At 40.7% G+C, this 12,507-nt stretch overlaps 1 protein-coding gene across 1 annotated transcript in view; it reads left to right on the top strand.

Annotated features, from left to right (window-relative positions):
• Positions 1 to 12,507, top strand: part of LOC149718117 (uncharacterized) — a 160,483-nt gene that overhangs the window by 94,970 nt on the left and 53,006 nt on the right. Inside the window, exon 2 of the mRNA XM_089860769.1 lies at positions 6,660 to 6,740. The gene's annotated coding sequence lies outside the window, so the exon portion shown is untranslated. The remainder of the gene's footprint in view (positions 1 to 6,659; positions 6,741 to 12,507) is intronic.

Below are 12,507 nucleotides of genomic sequence, written 5' to 3'. Positions count from 1 at the left end.
CCCTCGCTTTACCCTGAATCTATGACCTACCTCACTCACTCACTTCAAAATTACAAGCTCCAGTTTCTAAGTTACCAGACATTACAAACTTATGGAACTCATCTTATGATGGTACTGCTCCTTCGGGTCTCTTGCAAAGTGACCATATAGAAACCATTTTACCCAAGGAGCGTGTAGCGGAAGTAAAAGAAAACAGTATTAGGTAGAACCCAGGTGGTTAAGTACTTCTAGTTATGAGCTTTGAATATTTTTTGTGACTGTTCAACAAGCGAGTATACATAATTGATATTTGTTGAGTTGTATTATATTTCACGCACCGTGGAACCGAGTGAGATGGTAAATTGAGCGGAGGAGTGGGTTCCGAAGCCGACGACTTAATCGTTTATCCCCTAAGATAAAACTTATACCTTCATCGCCAACATTCTTTATCTCGAATTATGATCGTTTTTTTTTCCCTTTTATTTCATTATAAAAAAAAAGACATTACTAAAAGGATGTTTTAAACCAAAAGAAATACGTAATCCTTCTTGAATTATGCTAATTTATTCATGTGTTGTACAATTCGACACGCAGGTTTTTCTTTTTCTATCGCAAGTTTCCTTCCTCAAATTTGTACTCTTAAAAGTGCAAACATTATTATTGTTTCTTTAACCTTTCATATTTATTTATTTATTGGGTGTAAGTTATGTCTGGTATCAAAAATATTCAGATAATTTTATTTTTCTATTCCAAGAAAATAATTGATTTTCCAAAGAGATTTCCCTGAATTTTGTAATAGATCGAAAGAAACCAATTTTATTGTTAAACTTCCAAGTATTTTCGAATCGTTCAGTAGCGCATGCGTTTGAAAAATCGCGCCAAAGTTCCCGGTACGTCCATAGCGACATCTGTTGACGATATTCAAGCGGTAATTTTCCCTAGGCACCGGGCTAATGACAATGAGTCGTAGATTTTAGATTTCACCTTTTTTATATTAACTTGAGTTTAATTAATAAGTTTTAAAGCTGATTTTTCGAACCTAATAAACGGTAAGCGTCATTTTTAATTAAATACCATACCACCTTGGGGCTTCTTTTAATTTTAACAGGTTTTAATTGAATTTATACTGTCGCTTTCTTAAGCCTTGGCTGATATCGAGACACTCTTCCAATTTCTTAATGCTAATTTAAATTCTCAATTTAACCCTTGGCTACCCCTGAACGTTTTTGATGGTTAAACCCTTCTTCGGGCGAAGAATTAAAAGTATTTAAAGCATTTTCATATTTTTACGAGTACCGTCCATATCCGGTTTGTAGTAGAATCTCGTTTCATCTTTAAAAAAATGTTTTAAGTAAAGCTTTTGCATTCAAAATAGCCCATGGTTATTACAACTACGGTTTGCTAGATGGGTCCATGGGGCGTATCGTTTTAAACGTTTATGAAGGTGTATGAATGAACTAGTACTAAAGGACTAGGGGTGGAAGAAAAATCACTTGAAAAATTGAGAGAAGTAAAAGAGAGAATTTATTTTTCTGTACATTATTTTTTTGCACTCGAGTACTTTGATCGGAGTAAGTAGTTTAGAGTGTTCAGTCAGTAACCCTCGCCTTTTTATTCGGGCCCGATTTCGAGTGAGTGCAGCCATAGTAGTGTTGTTAGGCCACGTCTCCCATTATTATACTTCTCTCTCTCTCTCCTGTAGGCTTAGGATGTGGTGGCGTCGTTGGCCACTCCATATCGTTCTAGAGTGCCCTGCACGCGCCCCTAAACGCCACCGCTTTTTCTTTTTCACCCTCTCAATGCCTTCGCTCGATTAGGCTTAACGTTACGGTACCTTCCTCTTGATTTTTGGGTGCATGGGCTGTTTTCCAAAGTTTTACCCGAAATCTTTGTGGAGAAGAGATGAGATGGAGTAGTAACGTAGCTTGGCGTTATGGGTAGGCCCACCAACAAACTACTGCATATCACCTCTCTCCTCCAAACAGAAATTATTAAGAAAATAGACTTTAAAGAATCGGGTCTCTCAACAGAAGGGAAATTAAATGAAAAAGGTTTTTTTTTAGCCAACTTGTTTTGGCTATCAAAATTCATTCTCTGACTAGTATAGTGTAAAGAACACTTAAGAGTTGCCCCCGTACTCCCCCCCCCCCGGTCCGTGATTTGTAGAGGAACCGGAAGTATCCTCTTTTATTATTTCCGAACCACCGCATTCAACAATCGAGCAAGATCCACTCGAGAAAGAAAGAATTATTTTCCAACTAAACGTTTCCATTTCTTGATATTGAAGTTTTGAAAAGGGACGGGCCCGAACAGTCACGGTTGCATCCACGATGCTGGTTATAGCTTTTTTAGTTTTATAATGGAGGGGCAGAGAGGGGAGGGAGGGAGAGAGAGGTTGTCTTTTGACAGAGACGCGTCTCGAACGGAATCAGAAAACCCGAGCCAAGATTAAAGAGCTCCGTTCGAGGAGTTAAGCGGATCTATCTTTTGACTCTCCATCTTCAAGTCCGCATCCCCAATCTTCCGAGGGACTGCCTACTCCATCCATATGATTCCCTTTCTCCTTTTACAGGGTTCGTATTGAACATGGATAAGTCAGGGGTTTGAAAAATGTGGGAAAAAGTCAGGGATTTTAAATACGTTTTTTACTTATAAAGTCAGGGAAAGGTTAGGCCAGGGATTTCGTTTGGTAAATCAAACTATGCTATATGGGCCCAGGTGTGACCATGGTAGACAGGTACTTAAAATGGCCAGGGATATAGTGCCAAAATTTCTTCAGGGATAAGCTGCTGGAAAAGTCAGGGATTTTCAATCTGAACCCTGTATTAATGTTGGGTACGTTACGACGTGATTTTTAAAGCAAGTATCCAGCCCCTCAGATCCGGGAGAATAGATCTAGAAAGAAGATTGAAATTGAATACGAGAGGAACTCTCTCGCTCTCTCTGGTCGTCTGAGTTGAGGATGAGATGAGGAGCGGAAAACGGGCGCCATAAAATCTGCCAACGAATTTAGTTTTCTGGCGATATTGTTAAGAGACGGACGGACGCGGACGGCTCTATTTATAGAGTTCATTTGAAAACTCGATATTTTAGCCAGCTCTTATCATCACGCTGCCATCCCCCCTTCCCCCCGGCTTTATTCTATAGGGATATCTTAAAGTGTAGTCCATAACTGGAAGTAATCGAAAGGTTTCGCATAAAGTCCCTAATTCTAATGTCTTTGAGTGTAAGTTACGATGAGAATAGATTCTGATAAAGAGACTGCGGGTGGAGGGGATCGTCCATTTTAATCTCAATCCTCGAGCTAGGATCCCTTCGTCGCTTAACGTTGCAACCAATTTGGACTGGCGCTTAGTGACAAGGGGGTGGTAGGGCCAGGTCCGTGGCAAACAAGGCAAGGCGTACGTAGCCTACGTAGAGCGTCTTCTAAAAGGTCAAAGGAGTCCCGAAATGAAGGGTGACGGGCGCGCCGTTTTAATCAAAGCCGACGGAAACGATATGGCGGATAATATTAACAGCCCATCCTTTAAATAGCTAGCGACCACCCGTACCCGCACCCTCCCCCGCGCTATTGCCCCAAAATGTCAGCTTCCACGTTCAACAACGTTTCGAAATTCGAAACTCCCTACCTCCCTCTTAGGAGCTAGAAGCCTGAAAATTCGCTCTCTCTCTCTTTCTCTTTTAAATCTGTCAGACGAAGATTTAATTCAATAACGGGCCCTTTTACTACGACAGAGACTAACTAGAGACGAGTATCCTTGCACGAATTTTCGCCCATCATACCCTACCTGGAATTTATATTATTAAGGGATGAGAATGGATAAAGATGAACTATACTTGCTTAAAACAATTATCCACCATAAGATAAAAATATATGATGATGATGATGATGCTACCATCAAAAAAAGAAAAGATGATCCCTTCATCTCCGAATGTCTTTCTTTATCGACATAGAGAATTAAGAAAGCTCGGGGGGACTTTTCCAATCGAGGTGCAGTCGGCAAAACTAATCACTTTCTAGCCAAAAAAGACCTCGTTAAAGAATGGAGTAAGGCGAGCGAAGAGAGAGAGAGGGAGACAGACGGAGAGAGGGATGGAGAAGTTAGGGATTGTAAGAGGCTGAGGATGGGGAAAAGTGTAGCTAAAAGAATAGAGGAGGCGCAGGGGGGCAGTAGCAAATGGAGCCTGCCTTTGCTTAATACACAAATTACGGCTTAAGGGAGCACTCTATAAGCGGAACAACCATCCAGCTAGCGCCACCACCGCCGCCGCTCGCCAACAATGTCAAAACCTCTCTCCCGCTTCGCGACTACCGACTACTTATCGAAACATTCTCCCCTGAATGTATGCTCTACCATCGCTGTGTCGTTCTTAGTGATGTACTCCTATGGCTGTTATAGCTCTCTTTTTGAATATTCTGGCGTATATTGAATAAATTCGGCCTCTTATCCGACTCTGTAGCGGAGATGAGAGAAATCTGCGGAAAGCTTATCTAGCCTCTCTTTGGGGGTGAAATCCCACCATTAGATTTGACCATTAGCCAGCCTGAGTAGCGTCCAAATTCAATCGTCCTTTATAAGTATACCCCGCCTTTCATTTCGGTATCATTTTAAGGTAGTAAAATACTCCCGGTCTGCGTCACGCCTCATTAAATTAGATTTGCATCCGAGTTCCTTTAGCCCCCCTCATCTCACCTATAAACTTCCATACCGGCGCCTGAATTTCAACCCTAAAAGTACCTTTCTTTCTATTGAAGTCTCATCTTGAGTTAATTTCACTGGGAGATTTCCGTACTGAAGTATAAAAAATGTATTACGGGTTTAACTTTATTCTTATTGCATTTTGGGAATGGGATGAAGGTGGTATAAACGTTTGGCGTCAATATTGGGAGGTTGGCACGGTATTTATTTTGAGCTTCTTTGCGCGTCAGGGTCGAGATGAAATATAATTCTTCCTGATTTCGCATTTTGCGTCAAAGGAGATTTTATTCGTTCCTGAGCTGATGATTCGTAACCCCAAGAACCATCGGTATTTAAAAAAAAACATGCTCGATTTTCATCCCTAGATTAATTATCAGAGTTAATGGAACAATAAAAAACATTGGGAACTAAGCGAGGCGTATTTAATTCATTGTTATCCGCTTCGTGTACTTTTATCTTTTTCATTTTTTGAATGGTTTACGTTTAAGCTCGAATTCATTTGCATTATTTATAATGTGGCATCGCGTTTGTACTGGAAAAAGCATTAAGCAAATTTTTCTAGAGATGCTATCTTATAAACGAGCCTAACTTTTTTAAATACCAGTACCTTTCGGGCCATGGCATCCCATACAGTGGCATGCAGCACCCCTAATCAATTACCCTGGAACCTAAAATGTTACGCGGCTTTTTCCGCGCTCCATTATTTTCGGGGTTATGCAAAAATGTTCCCCGCCAAACCGATTGCGAGTTCCCACGATTTTACCTTCTCTGTTTTTTTCTTTTCCTAATTATACAATTTCAGGAAGCCCCTGATCCTCTCTTTCTCTCTGTGTGTTTCTCTCATTTTATTTCTAGCTTCATTTTTCTTACGTGAAATTCCACTCATAGATATTTGAAATATATATTCTGTTTTCCTAATTTCTCGAGTTCGCAATTTGTATAGGATTTATAAATATGGTTTTTGGCAATTTTTGTTGCGTCTCAAAGGAAAGGCTTCTTTGGTTTAGAGGGCCTATTTTGAGGTCGGCGGGTCTAAACTTCTTGTATTCCAATGTTTTTCGAAAGATCTTTTAAAAGCCTTCATTCTAAAATAAGCCTATTTTGAATATTTATTGAAAAACATTTTTGCAAACTATCAATATCTTTTATGTTAAGAGCTATTTTGAAATATTATATGACACTGTTAAATCTTTTCACAACAATCTGTAGTTTGAACTAATGGTTTTCCAAGAATATTTTTTCCCATATTATGCCTAACTTTTTATGGTTCGAATTTATAGGCCTACTTAATGGTTTACTTATTATATTGAACACTGAAGTTTGGTATTTTGGTAGTTCCTCGCTCGCGAATGTCTCAATCCCAAGAGACCTTTAAGAATAACAAAGTGCTATAGACTAATACGATAACTGTCGAATATCCCTGCTTATAATTGCAAAGAGATACTGTACTACAGTGAAAGCATATATTTGAAGGAATCAAACTTCCCCACAAAGTGCACTGCAAAGTCGTAAAACTTAGTGGCGACTCGGGGTCGCTTGGAAAACTCTTTTTATGGGGGTAAAATCGGATTTTGTGCCAAAAGAAAATAAAACTTAAGCGTTGCCTCTATAATTGCGTGGGAAAATATCTTGTTATTGAACTCTCGCCTATGGTTGTTACCACCGGACAAAGTAGAACGAAAACGGATCCAGCCAAGGGAGGTTGTTATTTAGAAAGACTGCGTGTGGATCAATAGAAATAGAAAGATGTTTTTGGAGGAAATATGAAATGATATATACCTAATTAAATAAGACAATACAGTAATTAAAGGGAATATTGATAATTAATTGAAAATATAGTTTCTTCGTTAGTAGGCTAATACCCAAAAGTTATAGGTTAGATCGGTGTTGTCGGTGTGATGTCGTAACGGATATTACAATTCTTATGTTATGCAAGAAGACCGCAACGTGCACTAAATATATCTTCTTATTTAATTACAGATACAAATCACGAGTGGACAAACTGTGGAAAGAATAGTTCGGTACGTCGTGACCTTTGAACTGCGGATGCAACCAAATCTGGTGAGTTTTTCCCCTATATTATTAATTTTGCTTAAAAGTCAAGGGACCTTTTTCATTTAAAATTTGCGCCAGGTCTTTACCGCCTTTTAATAAACCTCGTAGAATTTGTCCGGGTTACTCTATAGCAAAGTCTATTTGTGACATTACCCAAAATTCCCCATAGGGAGATAAGAGTGGCGCATGCATGCATGCATACATGCACCACTCAGAAATGAATGGTTTTTAGTTTGTTTTGGGTGCCACTGCTGCCGGGTTGGTTGGGTTGACTCTCCCCATATCTTGTAAACGGGAACTAAAGTGTGTGTGTAATAAAATGCTTGGAAACAAGCTACTCCCAAGTGAAGCTCCAGAGAAAGAGAGGGGATGCAGAGATGCTCTGACATTTTATCATACATGATGGGGGATGGTCGCGTGTACCCCCCTCCACGGTCGGGGGGATTCACCTTTCCCGTCGAAAAATCGAATCTCTCGCTTTATAATTAAATCAGTACAAGAGGGAGCGCATGCATCTAGTTTGAAATTACAATTTTTATACCACCACCACGGGAACCCACTTGCAGCCTATCTTCCGTTGCAAATTGCGGGTGAAGCAACATCAGGAAGGTAGCTACCCTTTAAAATTTTGCGATGATGAATTTGCATCGCCTTGCTAGGGAATATTTACATCTTGCTAGATCGTTTGGCTCCATCTCCGAGGGGCACTTCACTCCATTTTGTAATAATAACTAAAATTCGTAGTTATGCTTTGCTTCGGGTTACGTTGTTTAAGTCATGGATGGTCCCCTCGTTAATGTAAGGTTTGGGATTTCTCGGGTATGTAAAATGAAAGTATAATTTTTGGAACAGACATTGATGTTCCCACGTTTAAAACGCTGCCGTGTATTACAACAACGAGGTTCGCTCGCCTACCCCCCTTAAGACTGTTAGTTAGGATGGCTGATCTTGACGTATTATGATAGCCCCTGATTTAAGGCAACTGCATGCGTGGCTCTCTCGGCCAACTCGCCGAAATTATTCAATAAACCTTTGCTGATAAAATGATTGCACGCGAGGTATATTTTTTAAGTGAGCGCGTCTAGGAATTACGTAATGGATTAGGTACACTGCGAGGAAACCTTTTTATTCACCATGCAGCTACTGTTTCCTCTAATTGCGTTTAAATTCGCAAGTGTCTCGCAATTGGTTCTCTTTTCAAAGACGTTTGTATCGATATTTTCATATCGACAGAACAGTGGTGAAGTTAAGGACCATTTGGTTTTTTCCAACACGGCCTCTGTTAAAAATGCAGCAAACCTTGAAGATTCTTAAGCTGTCTACGTATAGCAACCGCAGTTTTTTTTGATCGATTACGGCTCAAACCCGATAGGCTATACTTAAATATGGGATAGTTTGAGGTGCGGATTTTTCTGGCCCATCATCTGGCCATCAAAACGAAAGGTTAGACCCCTATTTAAGGATACATTTTCGCGCATAACGCACACCCACTCTCGGTAAAAAAACCCGGCGCGCCACCTATCGTTTCGTAATGGCCCTATATCATCGCTTTCCCAACCATCGGGAACCCTAAAAATATACCCAATATCGATTCTCACTTCTCTTAACCAGAAAGAAGAATATTTTTTATTTAAAAGATGCACTCTTTAGCTACAGACGCGTATTATCGTTACCCTAGCTTGAAAAATATCGCTGAAATTAGTTGTATCATTTGGACACCTTCTCAGAGTGCGAAACGATAATCGATCAGAAGAGATCAAAATAAATCTCTTCATAAATGACAATCTCATCTAGGGAAAATGAAGCCCTTCGCCCACTTATAACTAACGGGGGTATAACACCCCCTCAGGACCAGATTACATCCGCGGCCGGCAAATCCCCCCTGGCCAACCAACTCCTAACACGACCAGAATCAAAGGCTACTGAGTGTATATTTTTCTAAGGTAGTGGTCAAAACTCTGAAAGAGAAAAAGGGTTTATACTGGTAGTAGGGTATAGTATATAGTCCGAGTGATGTTTGACCAGCGGAGGAAACATTAAGTTATCAAAGAACGCGAGGAAAATCACGTTTGGTTCATCGCTATATCACACACTCAATTCGCGACAACTTATCACCAAACCGAGTGCGTTGATATCGGGGTTGAGTATAATAGTTGGTGGCTTTGTTTTAGGTTAAAGTGACGCGAGGAGGAAAACCCACTCGGACCCTAAGTGATGGTCGAGAATGAATCCAATATACAACGGAATAGACTATTTTGTTAGAAGTAAGGCGCCAATTCGTTGACGCCTATGACCGGCGTGTTTATATGGCTGGGAATGAAGGCGTTCAGGGTTAGGTACCGAAATGGTCTACGGTGGAAAGCGACGGTGTCAATCTTAACGCTATAGCTTTGGAAGCGAGAGCACCCTTCTGGTTGTCGTTGGTTGGGTTGATGTGGAGGTGGAAGGGTGATAGAGCATGTGTTTCTGACGACTCTTGATCTCATAAGTGTCCGTGGCGGCTCTTCCGAGAGAGCGTCTCTGTCTCGATCCTCCTCAACAAGATTTCGTTACCATAGATATTGGTTGCTGGACAGAAAGCGATCGAGAAGCGAACGGAATTAAAGAATCCATACACCGACCTATAGATATTGTCTTCATGGATTTGGTCCATCCAAGATAGTCTTCACCCATCTTCAATTTTCCTGACATAAATATTACTTCTAATTCTAATTTGTTTGAGTTTTTTCCCCTGTGGTCTCTTAGTGCAAGGTCGATTAGATTATCCGTGTCTCTCTTGACTCTGGCAACACTTTGAGCTGGGTAGGCGGTATAAAACACACCCCTTTTTAGTTAAGGTACCTACCATTTGCGCGCTAAGTTTTATTACACGAGACCACTATAGCCTTAAAGTGTGAATTTGAGTCGAGTTTCTATGCTGGAAAAAGTGATATTTTTGAGAGTGAGGGAGAAATAGGTTTTGAGCTAGGGCTGAGAACGGTAACACGTGACACGTGCCAGAGTAAACGTATCCATTAGTCGCTATCAAGAATCCATTAGAGAGTGCTCCTCTTCCTTCTTCTTCTTCGCGGCGGCGGTGGCTGGGATGCAGACGGAGATTCGAAAGAGTAGCTATTTCCAGAGTGACGTTTACGAATAAAGCCGCCTCATCCCTCGCTTCCTCCCTCCATCCATTCCCATCATATTACTCCTTCTTTTCTCATCCTACGCGTCTTAGAAGCTCCACTCTTCTCCTAGGGCTCGGACATTCACCAACTTCACTTTGATCCTTCAATGGGGATGGAGTGGGAGCGGAGATGAACTCACCGACCTCTCTTAGACTAAGAGAGAGAGAGAGAGGGTTTCCCTATTAAAGAAGCTTTTCTTTTGGCAAGGCGATGCGATGCGGGAAAGCCTAACTACCGATAAGGAGCGTTTCGGTAAGAGACAAGAGCTATCTCGGTCGTCTTAGCCATTCTTTATTTAGCTCAGTTTATTTCGAGGCTGGCTATGTAGTTGTTGGAATAGCCCTTCTTCCTATTTTCGGTATAAGTAAGATCCGGATTTCCAGGAACGGTGGAAATTTTCACGCGATCTTCTTCTTCTTCCTCTCTTATGGCTGCCCGAATTATTCGCGCGCTAAGCCTTAGCCCTTCCCTTTCGCGCGCGTTGGTTGTTAAGGTTGCTGTTGGTATCGCTAAAATGGCATGGCGTGTTTCGCCCAGATTGAATCAAAATGAAGATCTCAAAGCGAAAACAACGCCGCGCGCCTGCATCAGGATAGTTTAACAGCACGCTCGTACCTACATTAAGTACTTCCGGACAAGTACTTCCGAGAGTAATTCCAGTAATTGTACCACCGCGTTCGTTGTATAGTTGAATTATCTATCAATTTGAGGTTGTGTTTTGGATGGCCACGCGGTCTCCTTGGAGGAGTTTGTTTCATTTTGATTGATTAATTAGCCTGGCGTATTTATTTTGTATCAACAAAGTTGGGATGTATATTTTTATTTATATATTTTGAATATCAAATACTGCGGGTTTGTATTCTTTTGAAAAGCAAATAATGGATTTGGACGAGTGAATAAAAAAGCTAGCATGCAGTAGATGAGCCGCGAAAACTAAACGCTATCTAAACTGGCCTTACGCCCTATGCCGTATTAACGATACGTGGTATGCATTGGAAAGAAAAAAGGTCTTGCTTCTAATAATTTTGACAATCGGCATCGCATTATCGAGCAAATATAGCCGCTATTATGATGAAGCTTGGTGTATAGTATTTATTTCCATTCTGTCAACGTCACGCCCGCCAACAGTCTACGCGTTACGCTTCAACGCCGGATATAACACGCGTTCAACGCCACTTTCACCCGCACTTTGCCCCGTTGAAAAGCTCTGTCCATAATAAACCAACCCCAAACTAAATAAGGTATATTACGAATGAACTTTGGCCTGAGTAGAAACGGCACCCCAATATTGTTGTATCAGTTATCCACAGTAGAATCGGTGGATTTGTGTCGTTAGTCTATCAGATAATATTTTATATCAAAACGAGACGTGGGGATCTCGTTTAGGCAGATAAATAGAGAAGCGATTGACCGGGGGGGGGTGTAGGGGGTATTGTTTAGTCTATGGGCTTTTATAGCTATTAAAAGTAAATGTGTGGGAGAACAGGGGGAGGGGAGGGGACAGGTACTCTCTCTCTCTCTGGGAAGACTGAAAGGCAGGTGTCGATCGAGTTCCAAAAAGCCAACAATCGAAGAGTTTTCTCTAGTGTTTACCTCCGCCAGAAACATCATTGCAGTTTTTAGTCCCAAAAAGTCTCGTTCTCATTTATTCCGTGAATTAAATCTCCCTAATTAAGAAACGCCCACGAATTCGGAATGGTTTTGTGATTACCAGAGTTGCCACAGCTCGGGGAAACCCTGGAAATTTGAGAAATTTGGAAATGGACCAATAAATGTCAGAAAATTTAGAAATGGACCAAAAAAAGTCAGGGAATTTGATGTTGGTTTCGAAAATTAGTTAGGTTTAGGAAAATTGCAACATTGAACTATTTTAAGGACTTGATTTATGCTGTTAATTTTAGGTTAGATATTTGCGAGTACTATTCAACCGCTATCTACAATACCTTAATGAACACGTGAACTATTTGTCTAGCTTAATATTATATCTAATGTCGAATTTACTTTGGGAGTAAGAATTGCAAGGCGGGCGTATTTAGGACTGAGGTGAGAACGGGACGTTGTTGAAAGAATCGAGGATGGCCCACACGATTTTTTGGAAGTATTTGATTTGAAGCGACACTCGAAGAAAAGGCGCGAAGGCCGATATGGCGTCGAAGCCAGCGGCAGCAGCATTCAGCTAGGGCTAAAAAAACAGGATATTATTGTCTCGAAACAAATATATATTCTTTTCTCTCGTTTAAATAACACACTCCTATCTATACAATATGTAGGGTATAGGTACTCGATCGGCAATGTATCGCCGAAACGAAATGACGTAAAAAGAACGTAATAAATTCCCCCAACAGTTAACTGAATAACAAATCAAACCCCCTTGAGTACCGTAATAAGGAAAAATATTTTTATTCGACACGACCAAATCAAAGAAAGAACTCAAAATTCTCCTTTTTTCTACAACTCGTATATACTGAATCCATTTCATAACGCCACGAATATTTGAGTCTCTATTTATCTCTGATGCCATGCAGGGTTCATACAAACCGGGAAAATCTGGAAAAATCAGGGAAATAAATAGTTGACAAAAACCTCAGGGAAATTTCTAATTTTTA

Source organism: Phalangium opilio, unplaced genomic scaffold (genome assembly GCF_054372755.1).
Source record: "Phalangium opilio isolate 3A_F unplaced genomic scaffold, DU_Popi_V2 ptg000002l_1, whole genome shotgun sequence".
Taxonomy (NCBI): Eukaryota; Metazoa; Arthropoda; class Arachnida; order Opiliones; family Phalangiidae; genus Phalangium; species Phalangium opilio.
The sequence above is the reverse complement of the archived record's forward strand: the minus strand, read 5'-3'. Positions and strand labels throughout refer to the sequence as shown.